This window comes from Microtus ochrogaster, unplaced genomic scaffold (assembly GCF_000317375.1).
Source record: "Microtus ochrogaster isolate Prairie Vole_2 unplaced genomic scaffold, MicOch1.0 UNK7, whole genome shotgun sequence".
In the NCBI taxonomy this organism is placed as follows: domain Eukaryota; kingdom Metazoa; phylum Chordata; class Mammalia; order Rodentia; family Cricetidae; genus Microtus; species Microtus ochrogaster.
This window is the reverse complement of record NW_004949105.1, coordinates 8,846,373-8,861,825: the sequence shown is the minus strand read 5'-3', so window position 1 is coordinate 8,861,825 and position 15,453 is coordinate 8,846,373.

Sequence of the window (15,453 nt, the reverse complement as noted above, 5' to 3'; positions counted from 1 at the left end):
TTGTAGACCAGGCTGGTCTCGAACTCACAGAGATCCGCCTGCCTCTGCCTCCTAAGTGCTGGGATTAAAGGCGTGCACCACCACCGCCCGGCCTGAGGCTACTTTTGTAGCTCAGCTGTTAATGTCTGGGCTCACAGCTGGAGCTGGGCCTTGGGGCAGGGAGCAAGCCGTGGTCTCTACTGCTTGGCTGTGTTCTGCTGGGGATTTGGGAACAGAAGTCTGGTCCCTCATTGACTGCTGTGCCTGGGCAGGGAACAAGCTACTCTCAGGGGTCCTGACACAGAATGTGACTGACTGACAAATTTAGCTCAGGGTCTTAGGTGCCTGTCATTCAGTTACTCTAAGACTGTGTGAGACCACAAGCTTAGGTGGGTATAGCCACACCAATTCTTAATATCCTTGCTTTTTTATTTTAAATCTTGTAATCATATAATTAGGGGAATTCCTGAATCCTCTCCTCTATTAAAAGTCAGAGATTTATTCATATAGGCTCCATGGCTCATGGCTCATGGCTCATGGGCCAATTATTTTCTAGCCAGTTCCTCTGACCAGCTCTGGGCACTGGCTGCAGGAGGCAGATTCCTCCTAGCTTTCCTGTCTCCTGCCTTTCCTGGCTCCACGGCACAGTGTGGGTCAGCCACATGGTGTGGCTACAGCATGTGTGCGCGGAGTGCCACAATCTGAGCCGCAACCCAGGCCCTTGCTGGGCCATGCACTGTACTCCCTTCACTCTTTCCACCAACGCAGCAGCAGCAGCTGCTACCGGGTGACCGCAGCCTTACAGCTTGTCCGGAGTGAAGTCAGGCTACACTTTCACCTCTCTGATTCCTGGAGCAACCTGAAGGCACCGGCGTGGAGCTGGGAAGATAATATTTACAAACTCTAAAAATCTCTGTCTTTGCTTCTGCTCCATTTCAGCTCCTCTAGTAATCAAAACACATCCAAGCAACTGTACAGATAGCTGAATACTGTTTCCTTGTCTCGTATTTACAATTATTATTGACAAATTTTACTCCCGACTTTTGCCCCACCTTTCCTCCCTTTTTATTATCTATTATTATTTATTTTCAAGCACTCATTTCATACCTCACACCTGTAGTTATTTTCTCCCTGCAGGGTTCCTCATGTACTCCCCTGTATGCTGGCCACACTTCTGTGTGTTTCAGGGTTCACCTGTAGCCCCAGTTGTGGGTGCCATTTATCAGAGACCAGCTTTGACAAAAATACCATTTACCAGGGTAGGGGCATGGGGATTTGAAAAATAGTAAAGAGAACAAAGATGTGAGTGAAAATAATAAAACAGAGAACATAGGATAATACTGGGAGGGAGTTCCAGCGAATACTGAAATCGCCCACATTCCCATTTAATAGCCAATTGCTTAAAATACTCTCGCAAAGGTAGGAGTAAGATAAAAAAAAAACTGCATTAACGTGATTCAAGGAAATGAACATACCAGTTGAAGATTGTGGGGGCTACATTCATAGTTAAACATTCTGTTGCCTAGAATAAGACAAATAATACTCATACCCTAGACCAAAACATTGTGTAGGCAAACCACACCCTGCGTGGAATCCATTGTTATCTCCCTAAGGGAGTAGGAACTTAGTTGTACCCTTAGACTTTTGTTTGTGGTAGACCTGAAGCACAAGGTCTGGCTATTAATCACACCTGTTGACAATAACCTTGAGAGAACAGAACTCTCCACCCTAAATCTAGGTGGGACCTTTTTGAGGTAGAAACAGACAGCAACCTTGAAGGAATAGAAGTAAGGTCCAGCTCTCTGCCCTTTGGTCAACGTGAAGTAGGCGCACATTTTTGGGTCCACAAATCACTTACGGTTACACCCAAAGATTAGTGTATGTCTCATTATGGAAACTTCTTTCTTCACCAAATGATAATTTACACAGAAAATCTAACTGGTAAGGTACAAAGAATATAAGATTGTGGGGGCTCCTAGCACTAAATGGGACAGCTATACCACATTCCCTTCTCCTGTGGCCTAGGTATTACTGCACAGGAGGAGGGGGAAAGGTTTTTAGGAGGCAGAGGTGGGAAAAGACTACAAGGAAACAGCATCTTCCACACACAGCAGGGCAATTGCATAAAGGAACTCACAGTGCTTTTGACAGAATACACAAGTCCTGTGCAAGTTTAGTACAGACAATATCCTGGCAGGGAGAGGGGAGGGGACATGAAGTCCCATCCCTAGATAAGGGGCCCATTGGTACCTGGTGACTGCTAGGAGAGGAACGTTGGGTTTCTTTAAGTGTTGACTCCTTTTGGGTCCACCCTTATCTAGTGGATGGCATTAGTGTATAATAAATTTGACTCAATGGTTTTTTTTTTTAAAAAAAATGAGAACATAAGGTTGGGTAGGTAGAGAAGCTAGGGTGGGCCTCAGAGGAGTTTGGGAAATGGAATATGATCAAAATACATTCAATAAAATTCTCAAAGAATTAATTTAAAAGGGGCAATAAGCATTTTATTTGAACAACACATAGGGATTTAGTGCAAAATTTTGGCAAATGAATAAGAAAAGACATAACAAAATCTAGTATTCAAGTGAACAGAAAACAATCTTTAAAGAGGAAATGTAAGAACCAAATGTTCAGCTATGTCAAATACTTTTAAAAAAAATTGAAAGTTCTGCCAGTTGTACAACTTAGTATTATTTCTTGGCCATTGGTTTTTGCCAAGTACAAACTTACAGAGCCAAACCATGCGCACCTGCATTCAGTTAAGAAGATTATACTTTTCATAATATTTACCCCATAGCATACTTTGCCATATGCGATTCTAATTGTTATCCATTTAACTGTTTGCTGACATTTTTTCTAACTATAATTTTTATTACAAATGAGATACTCATTTCTTCAGAGGCATCTCTATTGAAAAAGCACAAAGATGGTGTGTGTGTGGGGGGAGCTTGCAGTTACACCACGGAGATCCCTCCCGTTGGCATTTAAAGCATGTAATTGCTTGCACTAGGTGAGCGGTTCAACGGCACAGAAGATAAAGTGTGAAACTCTCCCCACCCCCGCATCCATCTTGCTGAAGTTGCAACATTCTGCTTCTTCTGTGTCTTCCAGAAGTGTTTCAGCTAAAATTTGTTTTCGAGCTTGAGATTTTGGAGAATACATAGCACACATGTGAGATATGTAGACAGAGGAAGACTGTACATGGAACCCTGGAGCGATCCCAAGTAGACCCTTAGGATGCCACACAATGGGCTTAAATGGTTTCAGACTGAAATGGGAGACTCTACATTTTTCCTCAAATATAGAAAATGTAATAATTTATGTAACCTCTGAAGCCATTCAGACTTTAATGTATGTGTGAGGAAAAAAAAATCTTAGAATCCAAGATCACTGTTCTGGAGTTTGCTACCATGCTATCTGCAAGTAATATAGAGAAATACAGGTATATATTTACAAATAAAAAATTTAGGGTGAATGCTAGGGAGGTGGCAAAGAGTGTTTTATGACCTGCTTTTGGTAGTCCTTTGAAACAAAGCCAAAGCTGGTTCTGAAATGACATCCAAAGAATGGTCTTACCATGGAGGAAACAGGAGAAAGACTAGAATAAACTATCTGCATAATAATGGTTGGTATGTAAGGTAAGTCTACCAAATTTTCTAGATACAAATGGAAGAGAAGTGTTAAATAAAGTGACCAGGGAACTATGGATTTGGAGTGAGTCCTGAGCCCCAGCATCAAGCCAAAATTCAAGGCATCTCTCTGACCACCTGAGAAATCAGGAGCGAGCTGATGGCCCATCCCCAGTCAGGACTGGAGGTCCCTTCTACATTATCCTTTAAGAAGAAAATTACTTCAGAGATGGATAAGATGGCTCAAATGGTCGGGAGCACTTGTTCTTAACGGAGGTCTGAATTTCCCAGTGTCCACGTTGGGCGGCCCACAGCCCCTTGTAACTAGCTGCAGGGGATCGGGTACCCTCTTCTGGTCTCCTTGGGCTCCTTCCTACATAGACACCTGCATAACATTGCTTAAGAAATCGATACAAAGAGAATGACTTAGAATCCTGGTTTTTGCCCTTTCTATCAGAGTTCTGCAGCTGTTTTGCCTGCTTCTGTGCACACTGCCTGTACCACCTCGTTTGTGAAGCCAACTTCTCTTGAGCTCTCCTGCTTCTCAGGAGGGCCTCCTTCCAGATTTGCTAAACCGTAAAGGTTGGAGGTTCAGCGAAGAGAGTGAGCTGAGATTGCCCCACAAGCTGTACTCTGCCTCAGCACCACAGAAGAAGCAAAGGCAACAATGGGAAAAACAAAACCTATGTTAATTTTATTTTGTCAAATTTTTTCTTCCATCTACATTTAACTTTAAGATTTTGTTAATCACATGTTTAAGATTTCTTCCACGAGCTTTCTCTGGAGAGCCAATGGGCTATCAGTAGCCAGCCACTCACCTGACTTGCCCCTCAGGGCTGAAGAAGGCACTCCTGAAGCTGGTGCTGGCCCCTGGCTGGTCACCAGGAGAGAAATAGAGTTGTCAAGCATAAAATAGTTAAATGACAGCATAAAAATTCAGGTCAGCTGCTAATACATCAAGCTGTTTTTCCGAAATACTGAATCTTTAATTCAAATCTTAAGCGCTAATAAAAGTGGGCATGAATTACCTACCTCACCCACATCTCTTCAGAATTCAATCACTACCAGCCATCCCTGGGGATGAAGAATGAAATAAAAAAGCACATTTCCCCGAGTTTAAGAGATCCAATAGACACAGAGGAGAACATCACTTACTTGTGTATGCATAGACTGCGGATAAGCAGGAGATGGGGGATCAAAAGCTCCAGGCTCGGATGAGGAAGAAAAGCCTCCTGTTTAGCCAGAGGTAAAAATGCTGCAACCCTGCCAGAGGATTTTAAAGACGGGCTTTGGAAGTACCGAGCAAGCACAAATGAAAACTCCACCCTGTGTGTACCTAAACAGACATCCTAAACAGCTTCACACTCGTGACCCCTTCTCTGTCATCCTTCTTCTATCTTTTTTTTGTTTTTTTTTTAAATTTATTTATTTATTAAGGATTTCTGCCTCCTCCCCACCACCGCCTCCCATTTCCCTCCCCCTCCCCCGATCAAGTCCCTCTCCCTCATCAGCTTATAATTAGCCTGGGTCTGTCATCCTTCTAGAAAGCCGCCATTTTGGATTTCTTCATGTTCTTAGAACAGGTAAGTGAGGCCTCCTGGTCTTCTGTGGCGTCCTGGGGCTGCTGTGCGAGAGTCCACATGTGAGCAGGAAGGAGAGGGAGCAGTTGAGCAGCTGAGGAACGTATACCAAACAGGCATGGGCTTCGCTGTTGTTGTTTGCAAACATGACTCCTGATTTCTGGGAAGGACTTGCGTTTGTGTTATGGTCTGTTTCCAGAAACTTGAAAATGGCCCAGTTATACTGGAACATGATAAATAAGACTCTGGCAGGTTGAAGATAAGGAAGACCCAGGTTTGAAAGGAGAGTTAATAAAAACAGCCACCGCAACGAAAACCCCAACCAACAAACAAACCCAAAACCAGGACCAGAGAGAGGTCTCAGGTGTCAGGAGATGATCGCTCCTCCAGAGGATCCAGGCTTAGTTCTCAGTGCCCACATGGTGGTCCACAACTGTCTGTAACTCAAGTTTCAGGGGATCTAAGCCTCTTCTTGCCTTCAAGAGCACCAGGCATGCAAGTGGTATACAAACATTCATACAGGCAAAACTCATACAAGTAAAAAAAAAAAAGAAAAGACAGTAAACAAAAACAAAACTGCTTTCTATGGCACATTCAACATCTTTAGTTTTTTATAACTCTGACTAAATGCAAATTTGTTTCCAAGGTTGCAATTTATTAGTGCTTAAAAATGACCTTTATTAAAATGGCATTCAAATAAATCACTTAGTTTAAAAAATGATTTCCAAGCTCATGGGCTTGTTCACGACGTGACCAGAGGCAGCATTTGGGGCACTGAAAAAGCCTGGTTCTGTGTTTGCCTCTTTATGTAGTGAATCCAAACATTGATGATTAATTAAGGTCAATTGCAGTGAAATCGGTAGTGCACACTTAGAAGCTCCATATTCGATAATAATAGCAATGGAACATTTGTTATTTACATACATGCACAATAAATATATGTATTATAATATATATATTATACATGCACACACACACACACATACACTGCTCTTGTGTGTTTACCCATGCACATACTCATGCTGTGGTTTGAGTGTGGAGGTCATAGAACAACTTGTGGGAGTGAGTTTTTAATTTGTACCATACGGATCCTGGGCACTGAACCCATTCCGGTCGTCTGGATTCGTGGTGGTGCCTTTAGTCACAGAGCCATTTTCCTGGTCCCTATTATTATTTTTAACAACATGTAAGGACTCTGTGTGCTCATTTTGCTTTCAGACTCTGTTCAATTCCTTTTCCTTGCATGGCCTTATACCTCCAGTCACATTTGATTTTTAGGTAGGGGAAACGGATGCTCAGAGAGGTCAGACAGCTCACCCCACGTCATGTGCTTTGAGGGTGCAAAAGTCCACAGAATGTTTGGTTTCACTGTGTCTGTCCATGAAGCTGGCTCAGACTCAGAGAGATGGGGAGTGGTAACCCCAGAGATGGAGGAAGAATAGTTTTCTACGGCCAGATTCACACAAGTAGACTCTGGGGCACCCTCAGGCTCAGGAGGAGTTACCTCACTGGGTGGCTGCTGAGGATTGTGGGACAAGAATAGGGCAGTCAGAGGTTCACTCTGTGGGCCACCTGCTGAGGGGCAGACTTAGGCATTCCCTCTGTGTTTTGAACCCTACACATTCCTTCTCTGTCCCCTCTGATGTCCCCTTGTCTTTGCCACTTGGCGGACAGGCTGACATCTGAATGTTCATTGTGTTTTGGGATACTGCCTCCTTCCCTTTCTCCCTTCCCCTTCCCCTTCCCCTTCCCCTTCCCCTCCCTCCCTCCCTCCCTTTACATTTGTTTTGGGTTGTCTTACCACCCAAGATCAGACTTCATTCCTTCACTCCTGACCACTCTAATACTGCCTAACGATTTCTCGATTTTAGACATTTTTCTACTTGAATTCAGCCTGAACCCATAACACCATCTAATTAATTTTCTCGAGACACTTTGATCATGTGAGGCTCTGACCTCAAAATGTTAGGAACCCATCTGGCCTGCTGGACAAAGCCAAGTCTTTCATTACTGCATGTAAGGTGGTGATGGTCCTGGACATAGTCTGCTTAGAAATGCTTCAACATTCCCAATTCCAAATTTTTGTTCACACTCTTTCTTTTCTTCTCTGCTAAGCCAAAATCTCAAAGTTGAAGTGAACCTTTACCATCAAGATGTCACACTTAGACATGCAACAATCCAGCCGGGAGAATTCCCTTCTCCTTCCTCTCCAACTCTGGCCATAGCATCACGAGGAACCGGAGGCAGAGGATGCCAGTGATGGCACAGCACTGAGGGGAGAATTAAAACCAACATGATGGCCACGTACGTGGCAGTAAGGGCAAGTGTTTCTGTGGGATTAACGATAAGAAGCCTGGCAAAATTCCAGAGCCAATTTGAGGGTACGAAAAATAAAAGTCATCACAGAAAGAGGCAGGGAAGATAGGGATTGTTGTCGTTGCAATGAACTGTTTCAGCCAACGCCGAAACAGCTGCTGGTGTCCTCTACAGTTGTGGGAAGATCCCTATCTCTGAGGTTGTAGTGTGGTCCTTCCCTCAACCCCAGGGAGAGGATTACTTGGGAGTCTGAAACAGTCCAACATTCCTTTCAAACACGGGAGCTTTGGCATGGTGAGCACACCCTCTTATAATAGGTTCATAACCTTTCTACTTGGGCCATTTTCCCACCGATTTCAAGAGACCTGGCCACTGTGGTCCACACCACCGTTCACAGAACTTTCAGTGGGGACTCTCTTTTTGATCAAGTCCCACAGTTCCCCCTTATCATTAGTAACATTTTACAACGTGCACACATCACATGCCATGTTAGCCACAGTCTGTCTCCATGAGTCCTGGATTCTTGCTTTATAATTTGGAAGTTTCTGAACCATATATAATATCAAGGACATGGCATTTGTAACTAAACAATATATGGGAAGAAACTCATGGTAATGGCATTTGGCTGGAGTTGAAAGCTTAGCTTTTAATGTTCCTGAAGATCTGAAAGAAACGCGCACTTTGTTTCCTCCAAGGGTCCTTCACAGTTAACTGCGTACTGCCCAATTAGGCATCTTAGAAGAATTAAGGGTTGAGAAAACCCAGCTTCTATTGGAATCTTTGATTCTGCAGACCATACTTCCCCCAAAACCAGTTTTTACACAAAGTAAACTCCCTGTGGGATAGAGTTGATTGTCATAACTTTTGAGTTTGCCTTGCAAAACCACAGACCCATTACAGCAAAATGCTGCAGTTTAAGATGTTTAAAGTCTAGTGTTGAGGCAGATTTTGTTCATCACTTGATCAGGAGAGGAAAAAAATACCCAACAAACCTGTTTTTTTCTTCTTCTTCATGTTTCCAACGAAGTACGCTTCCAATATTTATTTTCTAAGTTAGTAGCATGTTAAGCACGATGTTTTTCTTTTTCGAAGGTGGGGGAATCAGAAATTGCAAAAGTATTTTGATCTGAAAGATGGAAGAAAAGTACAATGATCATTTGCTGCCAGTGAGCGGGGTCTACAAGGGGAGCTTTGTTTAGACTCACAGCCCCTGTGGTCAGAGCATGGCAGGCTATCCTGCCAGCCACCGAGACAGATTTGCCGCGGCTGCAGGTGTCGCGCTCGTGTGGGAAGGTGTAAGTCGTTTGTCATGCATCTGGGTTTGCAGGAATTTATAAACACAGTTCCCCTTAATTTGTGGAAGACATTATACAGATAGTGCCTTTCTTAGGCCCATGGCGGGACTTAGGCTCATTCCCCTCGTGGAGGAGGGGGAGTGCATTCTCCGTTTAGTGAGAGGAGCAATGGAAGTTACTGGTTGGATAGCAGAGTCTGTTACTGAATTCCATTGCTCTGCAGGGTCGTTTCCCAGCTCGGTGCTGCTCACATTGCTGGGCCCCGTTGCATTGTGGGCCCGTTGCTCGTGATGAGGGGAGCTGTTCTGTGCATCCTAGGCTGTAAGTGGCAGCCCCTGGCCACCTCCACGAGAAGTCAGCAGCACTTCCTTCTTTGTCTTTTCAACCTGTTGTCGTATTAGAAAACACCCCTGGACATTTTAAAATGCTCGCTATATGTGCTAGTTAATTTTTGCTTACTTGACACACACAAGAGTTACCTGGGTAACTCAATCAGGTTGGCCTTTCCGACAAATGTCTGTGGGGCATTCTCTTGGTTGTTAATTGGTATAGAAGGGTTCAATCTGTTGCTGGCAGTGCCATCCGTAGGCAGGTGGGCCTGAGCTGTGTGAGAATGGGGGAGAGTGGGCAAGGCAGAGGCAGCTAGACAGTAAACATCATTCCTTCATGGCCTTAGCCTCATCTCTGCCATGAATACCCTCAGTGATAGACTGATGTGGAGCCATGGGTCAGATAAACCCTCCCCACACCCTCCCCGGTAGGTGTTTTATTACAGCAACAGAGACAGGAAGTGGAACATGCACATCCTATGAAACGGTAGAGCAGCATTTCTGAGGGACAGAACGCCAGCCCTTATTCCCATGCATGCAGCTGCGATGACTTGCTGAATAGGAAACACTGAGACTTTCAGAATACCCTGGCAATCATGATTCCATATGGGGCCACGCTAAAGGAACTTTTGATTAGACTTCAGAGGGTTCAGAATAGTTGCGGATCCTAAAACTCTCTGCTTACCCTCAGGAAGTGCCCGCTTGAGTTTCAGTTGTAAAGGCCCGTGTTAGCTCTCTTTCTCACTGCTGAGACCACAGCCTGACAGAACCGACTTCCAGCACTGTTTAGGATTGCACAGTATTCTATGTAGGGAAAGACATTGCTGCTGGCTTATACACCCATGTGACGTGGAAGCTGGAGTGGGAAGAAGAGGGAAATGGTGAAATGTGGGCTGGATATAGCCCAGAATGTCTGTACCCCAGAGATCTACTTCCTGGAGTAAGGCCCCACTCCTTAAAGTTTCCAAAATTCCCCCAAACACTACTGCCAGTAGACCAAGTGCCTATTAAATACAAGCCGTGATGGACCATCTTTCACAACTAAAGCAATACTAAGTATTAAACACACACACACACACACACACACACACACACACACACACACACACGCTATATATATATATATATATACACACACCTATATATTCTCTCTCTTTTTTTGTGTGTGTAAAATCCTTCTCTGTGACAGACATCACTAATCAATCACTGTGCTTCCTGTCACTGAGCTAACCATGAAGTCTCAGGATCTTTTAGGCACCCGACTCGGGCCATGGCTTCAGCAGTGTGTTAGAATTAGGGCTCCAGTGAAAACCTCGGTGTTGCCCTTCCTTTTAAGGCGCTGCCATTTCATGAAAGGACAAGTTATTTAAAGGACAATGGCAGCTAGAGATGAAGTGTTATCTGAAAGATAGCCTGGAGAAGAAAGCACCAAAGTCAAGAGTGGTCTACGTCACCGTAAGCCAAATAATGGATCTGGAGAAACTCCACGTTCTTAATAAATTATTTATCTTGTTGGTTTTATAAGTAAGACCTTAGGGGGTCCAGGACAGTTGCAGGTATGAAAAGTCTTATTATTTTCACGGGATCTATACCTCGCCCTCAGAGGTGAGTACCTGTGTGATCTGCTTCTCTCTTTACTGTGACGATATCCCTGGCAGAAATGATTTCAAGGGCAGAAATGATGTCACGGATGAAGGCTGTGCCTACGACAATAGTGTGAAGATTTTTTCTCTTGAGGTCAGATGGGCAGTCAGCTAAAATGATAGAGATTTCGTGGGTGGTGAGCGGTGATCGGAGCTCCAGACAGGAGGAGCATATGGCATGTGCTGTCAGACCATGGAAGGTAAGGACGGACTTTGCCGCTCTCTGTGGTGAGAAGAGAAACACTAGGAGTGAGCAGGACCTGATCTACCGAGTCCTGAAAAAAGTCAGAGAACTCACTCTTTCTCACTTGCTGAGAAAACATCCCCTCTAGGGTGGAGGGCCACGGCCACGAGTACTGTGGAGGTCAAGATCTCTTTGAAGCCCTTGGGGCCACACAACTTGCAATGTGTTACCAAAAGATAGAACTCAAAACTAGCATGGTCAGCTTCATTTCAGGAGCCTAAGCAACCATGTATGGCAATTCTGGGGGTGGGGCCAGCGATCGCTGTGGACCCTAACTTAGGTTCCTCCCATACCCTCAGTAGATCCTGATGCACACTGAGGTTGGAAAACACTGATCTAAGCTGCGTGTGCTGGATTTCTGGCACACCTTCCGGTTGTTAAAGCGCAGTGACTGGACACGGGAAGTGTCTCAGTTTTTGCACTTGCTGTTGGTTTGTAGATACGACCCATCACCCAAAGATGATCCCAAGATAGCAATGTCTGAAGGCAAGAATCTCTGTCGCTCTCTAACCCAGGTGCTCTGGCTAGGGTGGAGGCTCTGGACCAATGCAAGAACACCTGCCTGAGAGGGTTCTGGAAGAGCGGTGATGCTGTGTGATCTGGGGAAGTCGAGCTGAGCACAGACTGGAGACAGCGTAGGTTTCCTTGGACACTGGAAGGTTCTCTGTCATCCAATCCCTGAGACTCTGATCTCCCAGGGATGTGGTGGTTTCAACAACCAGTTTATAGCTTCCCACTCTCATCCAGCCTTAGGCTGTGTCCATGGAATCTGTGTGTATCGGGGTGGGGGGTGCGGGTCCTCAAGGACTCTTGGCTTGACTGCTACTGTCTCTTCTTCCCTGGGTAGCCCTGGCTATCCTGGAGGAACTCACTCTGAAGACCAGGCTGGCCTACTCAGAGATCTGCCTGTCTCTGCCTCCAGGGTGCTGGGATTAAAGGCGTGGACCATTTCCCATGAAATCTTCTTGTTTTCAGATGACTTGGCCTGCCCTTATGCAGTGGCCTGGCTTTAGACATCCGATTATTTCTAAACACCTGTCCCAGAAGGAAGCCTGACGGGTACTGGGGCTGTTATTGTAGAAGGTGGAGCCTGGTGGCCTCGTCTCTGAAGGTGGTCCCCCCGGAAGCCAAGACATATTGAGACCAAGTTTTTCAAAGGGCTCCTGAGAAGGACTTTTCTGGATGCTAGGCCATGCTCACAGGTACATGCTGAATCAATTATACAGGGGTTGCTGCAAATGAGGGCTTTGGAGTACAGGATACAGTGGTGTTAGGAGCCAAGGTGAGCACAGGAATACTGGGGGCCTTGAGAGCAGAAAAGGGAAGAGGGGGGCCCAAGGTGATGAGAGAAGGCCCTGGCTTGCAGCTCTATTGGCCACCACCTCCTCAGCCTTTGCTAACCACTGTGCGGTTGGGAAGGAGAGGAGGTGGCCGAGACTCCATTGTGGTTTCTGAGTCAGGCAGCGCCCATTGCCGCCAGGGAACCAGACTCCGTGAAATGTTAATTATCTGTTAGAAAAAACAGTTTATTTTATACAATTTTGAAAACAAAAATCCAATTCCTGAGAAGGCCCTGTTATTTGACTCACTCAATGTACATTTATTTATGCCCCATAAAGGTACACAGAAAGCCATACAGTGGTCTCTTTAAAAAGGCGATAACATGTTCTTTACTTTAAACCGTAACACCTACACACACGGTGATTGAGTTATAGTCAGAAAGGTACCATAAATGACATTTCCTCCCACTAACTCCGCATTGCCTGTGCAGTTCTGGGGAGTAACATTATTCTTGAACAGAAAAATGTTCTATCCCGTCCAGGCAGCAGCACATGGCTCTGATATTCCCGTCAGTGGATTTATCAGCTTGGCTTCCCTTGTTTCTTCAGGGTAACTTGTTCTCCGACTCTTGCTGGCATTTTATGGAGTGTGGAGTCACAGCAATTTCCTTGTCCTGGTCCCATTAACTTCCTGGTACTATTGTTTGAAGTCTCCAGACCCTGATGCGTAATCCAACTGTTTCCCTACTATGTGGGAAGCGGAAAGCTGCCGGCTTATGTCTTGAACAACCCAGGCTGCAGCTTTCCTTTCTCTTAATCTCCTTTCCCATGAAGATGCTGGCTTGAGCTTGTCAAGAATTTCTGGGATGCAGCTCACTCCGGTTGTGCAGGGGAGCTCCTCTGCTGTGTCGGTCACCGGGTTGGACTCTGCTGCTTGTTAACAGAGCAGAGCCCACAACTCTGAAAAGAAGGCCTCGGTGTATTTGTATCTGCTTCTGGGTGGGTTTCTCCAACTTCTTGCACTGAATTATTCCTTTCTGTTTTTTTTTTCAAGTTCTTGATCCTACTCTCCTTTCTTTTTTAACCATTTTTCTTTATTTTTAAAATCACTTTATGGCAACGAACTCACAAGTAAAACCACACATAGCTAGGTTAACATAGCCAGTGCAGGTAAAAAGAGACATGACTTGGGCAAGGATATTTAGGGAACTGTTTTTCTAGTTTCAACCCTGCCACTGTTTTTATTCTTCCTCCTCTTCTTTCTCCTCCTTCTCCTTCCCTTTGGTGGATAAGTTCATGACATGTAATTGGCAGTGAAAGTGTAAAGTGCTAAGGCTCCATGGCTTCGGGATGCAGGCTACAGCTTGACCGTCACCATTTCCTGAGACAAGCTGATTCTCAGCTCATTCTGGAAGAGCTCACCTGCCCCATGTCCCTTCAGCTTCTCTCCATCTCTGAGTTCCTCTGTGTAGTTCCTGACCTTTCTACTTTGACCAAACCCAGAGTGAGTGTGGCCTTTGTTTTCACAGACAATTGCTCCTGCCCACAGCACCACTTGGCACGCAGCCCTTCTCCACGCTTGCTTCTCATTCCACAAAACAAAAGGGATAGAGCAACAAAGAGATAGCAGTACCAAACCTGTGTTCCCATGAAGAAGATGCCCTGCCTTTGACCCTTCAAACTATTGCCTTCTTCATTTTCTCTACCAAACATTTTCATTTTGGAGATATCGCCTGAGGGACTGGTGTCTTACATGTCTTGGTATCCCACTCTCCCTTTGCAAACACGCTAAGTCTAATCCTCCTCCAAACTCCTCCGTAAATGTGCAGAACTGAGACTCTGGCTTCTTCTGAGGCAGGAAGCCATGTGGGGGTGGAAAAAGCAGAGAAGGACTGCAGGCAGGGACACCTGTTGGTGGCAATCACAAGTCTGAGGGATCAGGAGGTGGTGTGAAAATGGGTGCTGGTGCGTGTCAGGCGTCAGGACATGACAACGTGGCCTAATCTGTAGGTGGTTGCTACTTCACTGACAGTGTTTGGTGTTTGGAGAATGTTTAAACAAACATTGCTGTGATTTCAGAGAAAAGGACAACAGAATAAAAATTACATGATGTGGTGTTAATAATGTGTGATGGGTTTTATACATGATGATATGGGACACTAGGATGGTAGGCATCTTAGTTTTCTATTGCTATTGGAGAAATTGCTATCAAAAGATAACATGACCAAGGCAACTTGTAAGAGAAAGTATTTAATTTGGGTTCCTGTTTCTGGAGGGTTGGATTCCATGGCAGCAGCAGGCAGCGGGTGGGCATGATGCTTGAGCAAGCTGAGACCCACAAGTACAAGGCAGAGGGAGGATTAACTTTAGAAATCGCAAAGCCCACCCTCAGTGACAAACATCCTTCAGCAAGGCCATAACTCCTAAACAGACTACCAACTGGGAACCAAACATTCAAATATATGATCCAATGGAGGCCCTTTTCACTCAAACCACTGCAGTTGGCTTTGTTGTCTTTGGACCTGGGGTGAGGCAGCATATAAAGGTAGGGGCAGTGGGCAGAGTTCTTACCTCAAGTCAGAGGACTGAAATAGAGAGAGAAGAGGGCTGGCTGGAGTCTCATTAACCCCTCAGATAATCTGGGCACTTCCTTCGAGGCCCTGACACTTAAAAGTCTCATTGCTCTTGATAGTGCCATCAGGACCCAGGTTCCTCCGCGCTGGCTTGTAGATAGCATTTTATACCCAAACTACAGCAGAGATTATCTATTCTCTTATCTAATACAAGATGACAACAGGGTAGAGTGGTCAAAGCCCTGTTTTAGAAGCTGATTTATAGATACAATAAAGATTAGCAGATCCATCCCCGCCTTCAGGAAGCATGCTCTCTAACAGTGGAGGCAGGATACACCAAGGAATTGCCATCTGGCTCCCAAGTGTTATCACAAAGGCTTCACAGGGTGTCCTTATCTCTGGTGTGGAGTGAGTGACTTCACGGTTTGCTGGCTTCTCTCTACCACTGAGGGATTTGGAACCAGCAGCCACAGTCTGCCATGGCTCAGCCATGGGTGAGCTCTGTGGTCTAGAACAATTCTTGCATCTCCCTCTGTGTATTTTATCACCAGCAGTGAGACCTGGTCGCATCATAATCCCTTCACT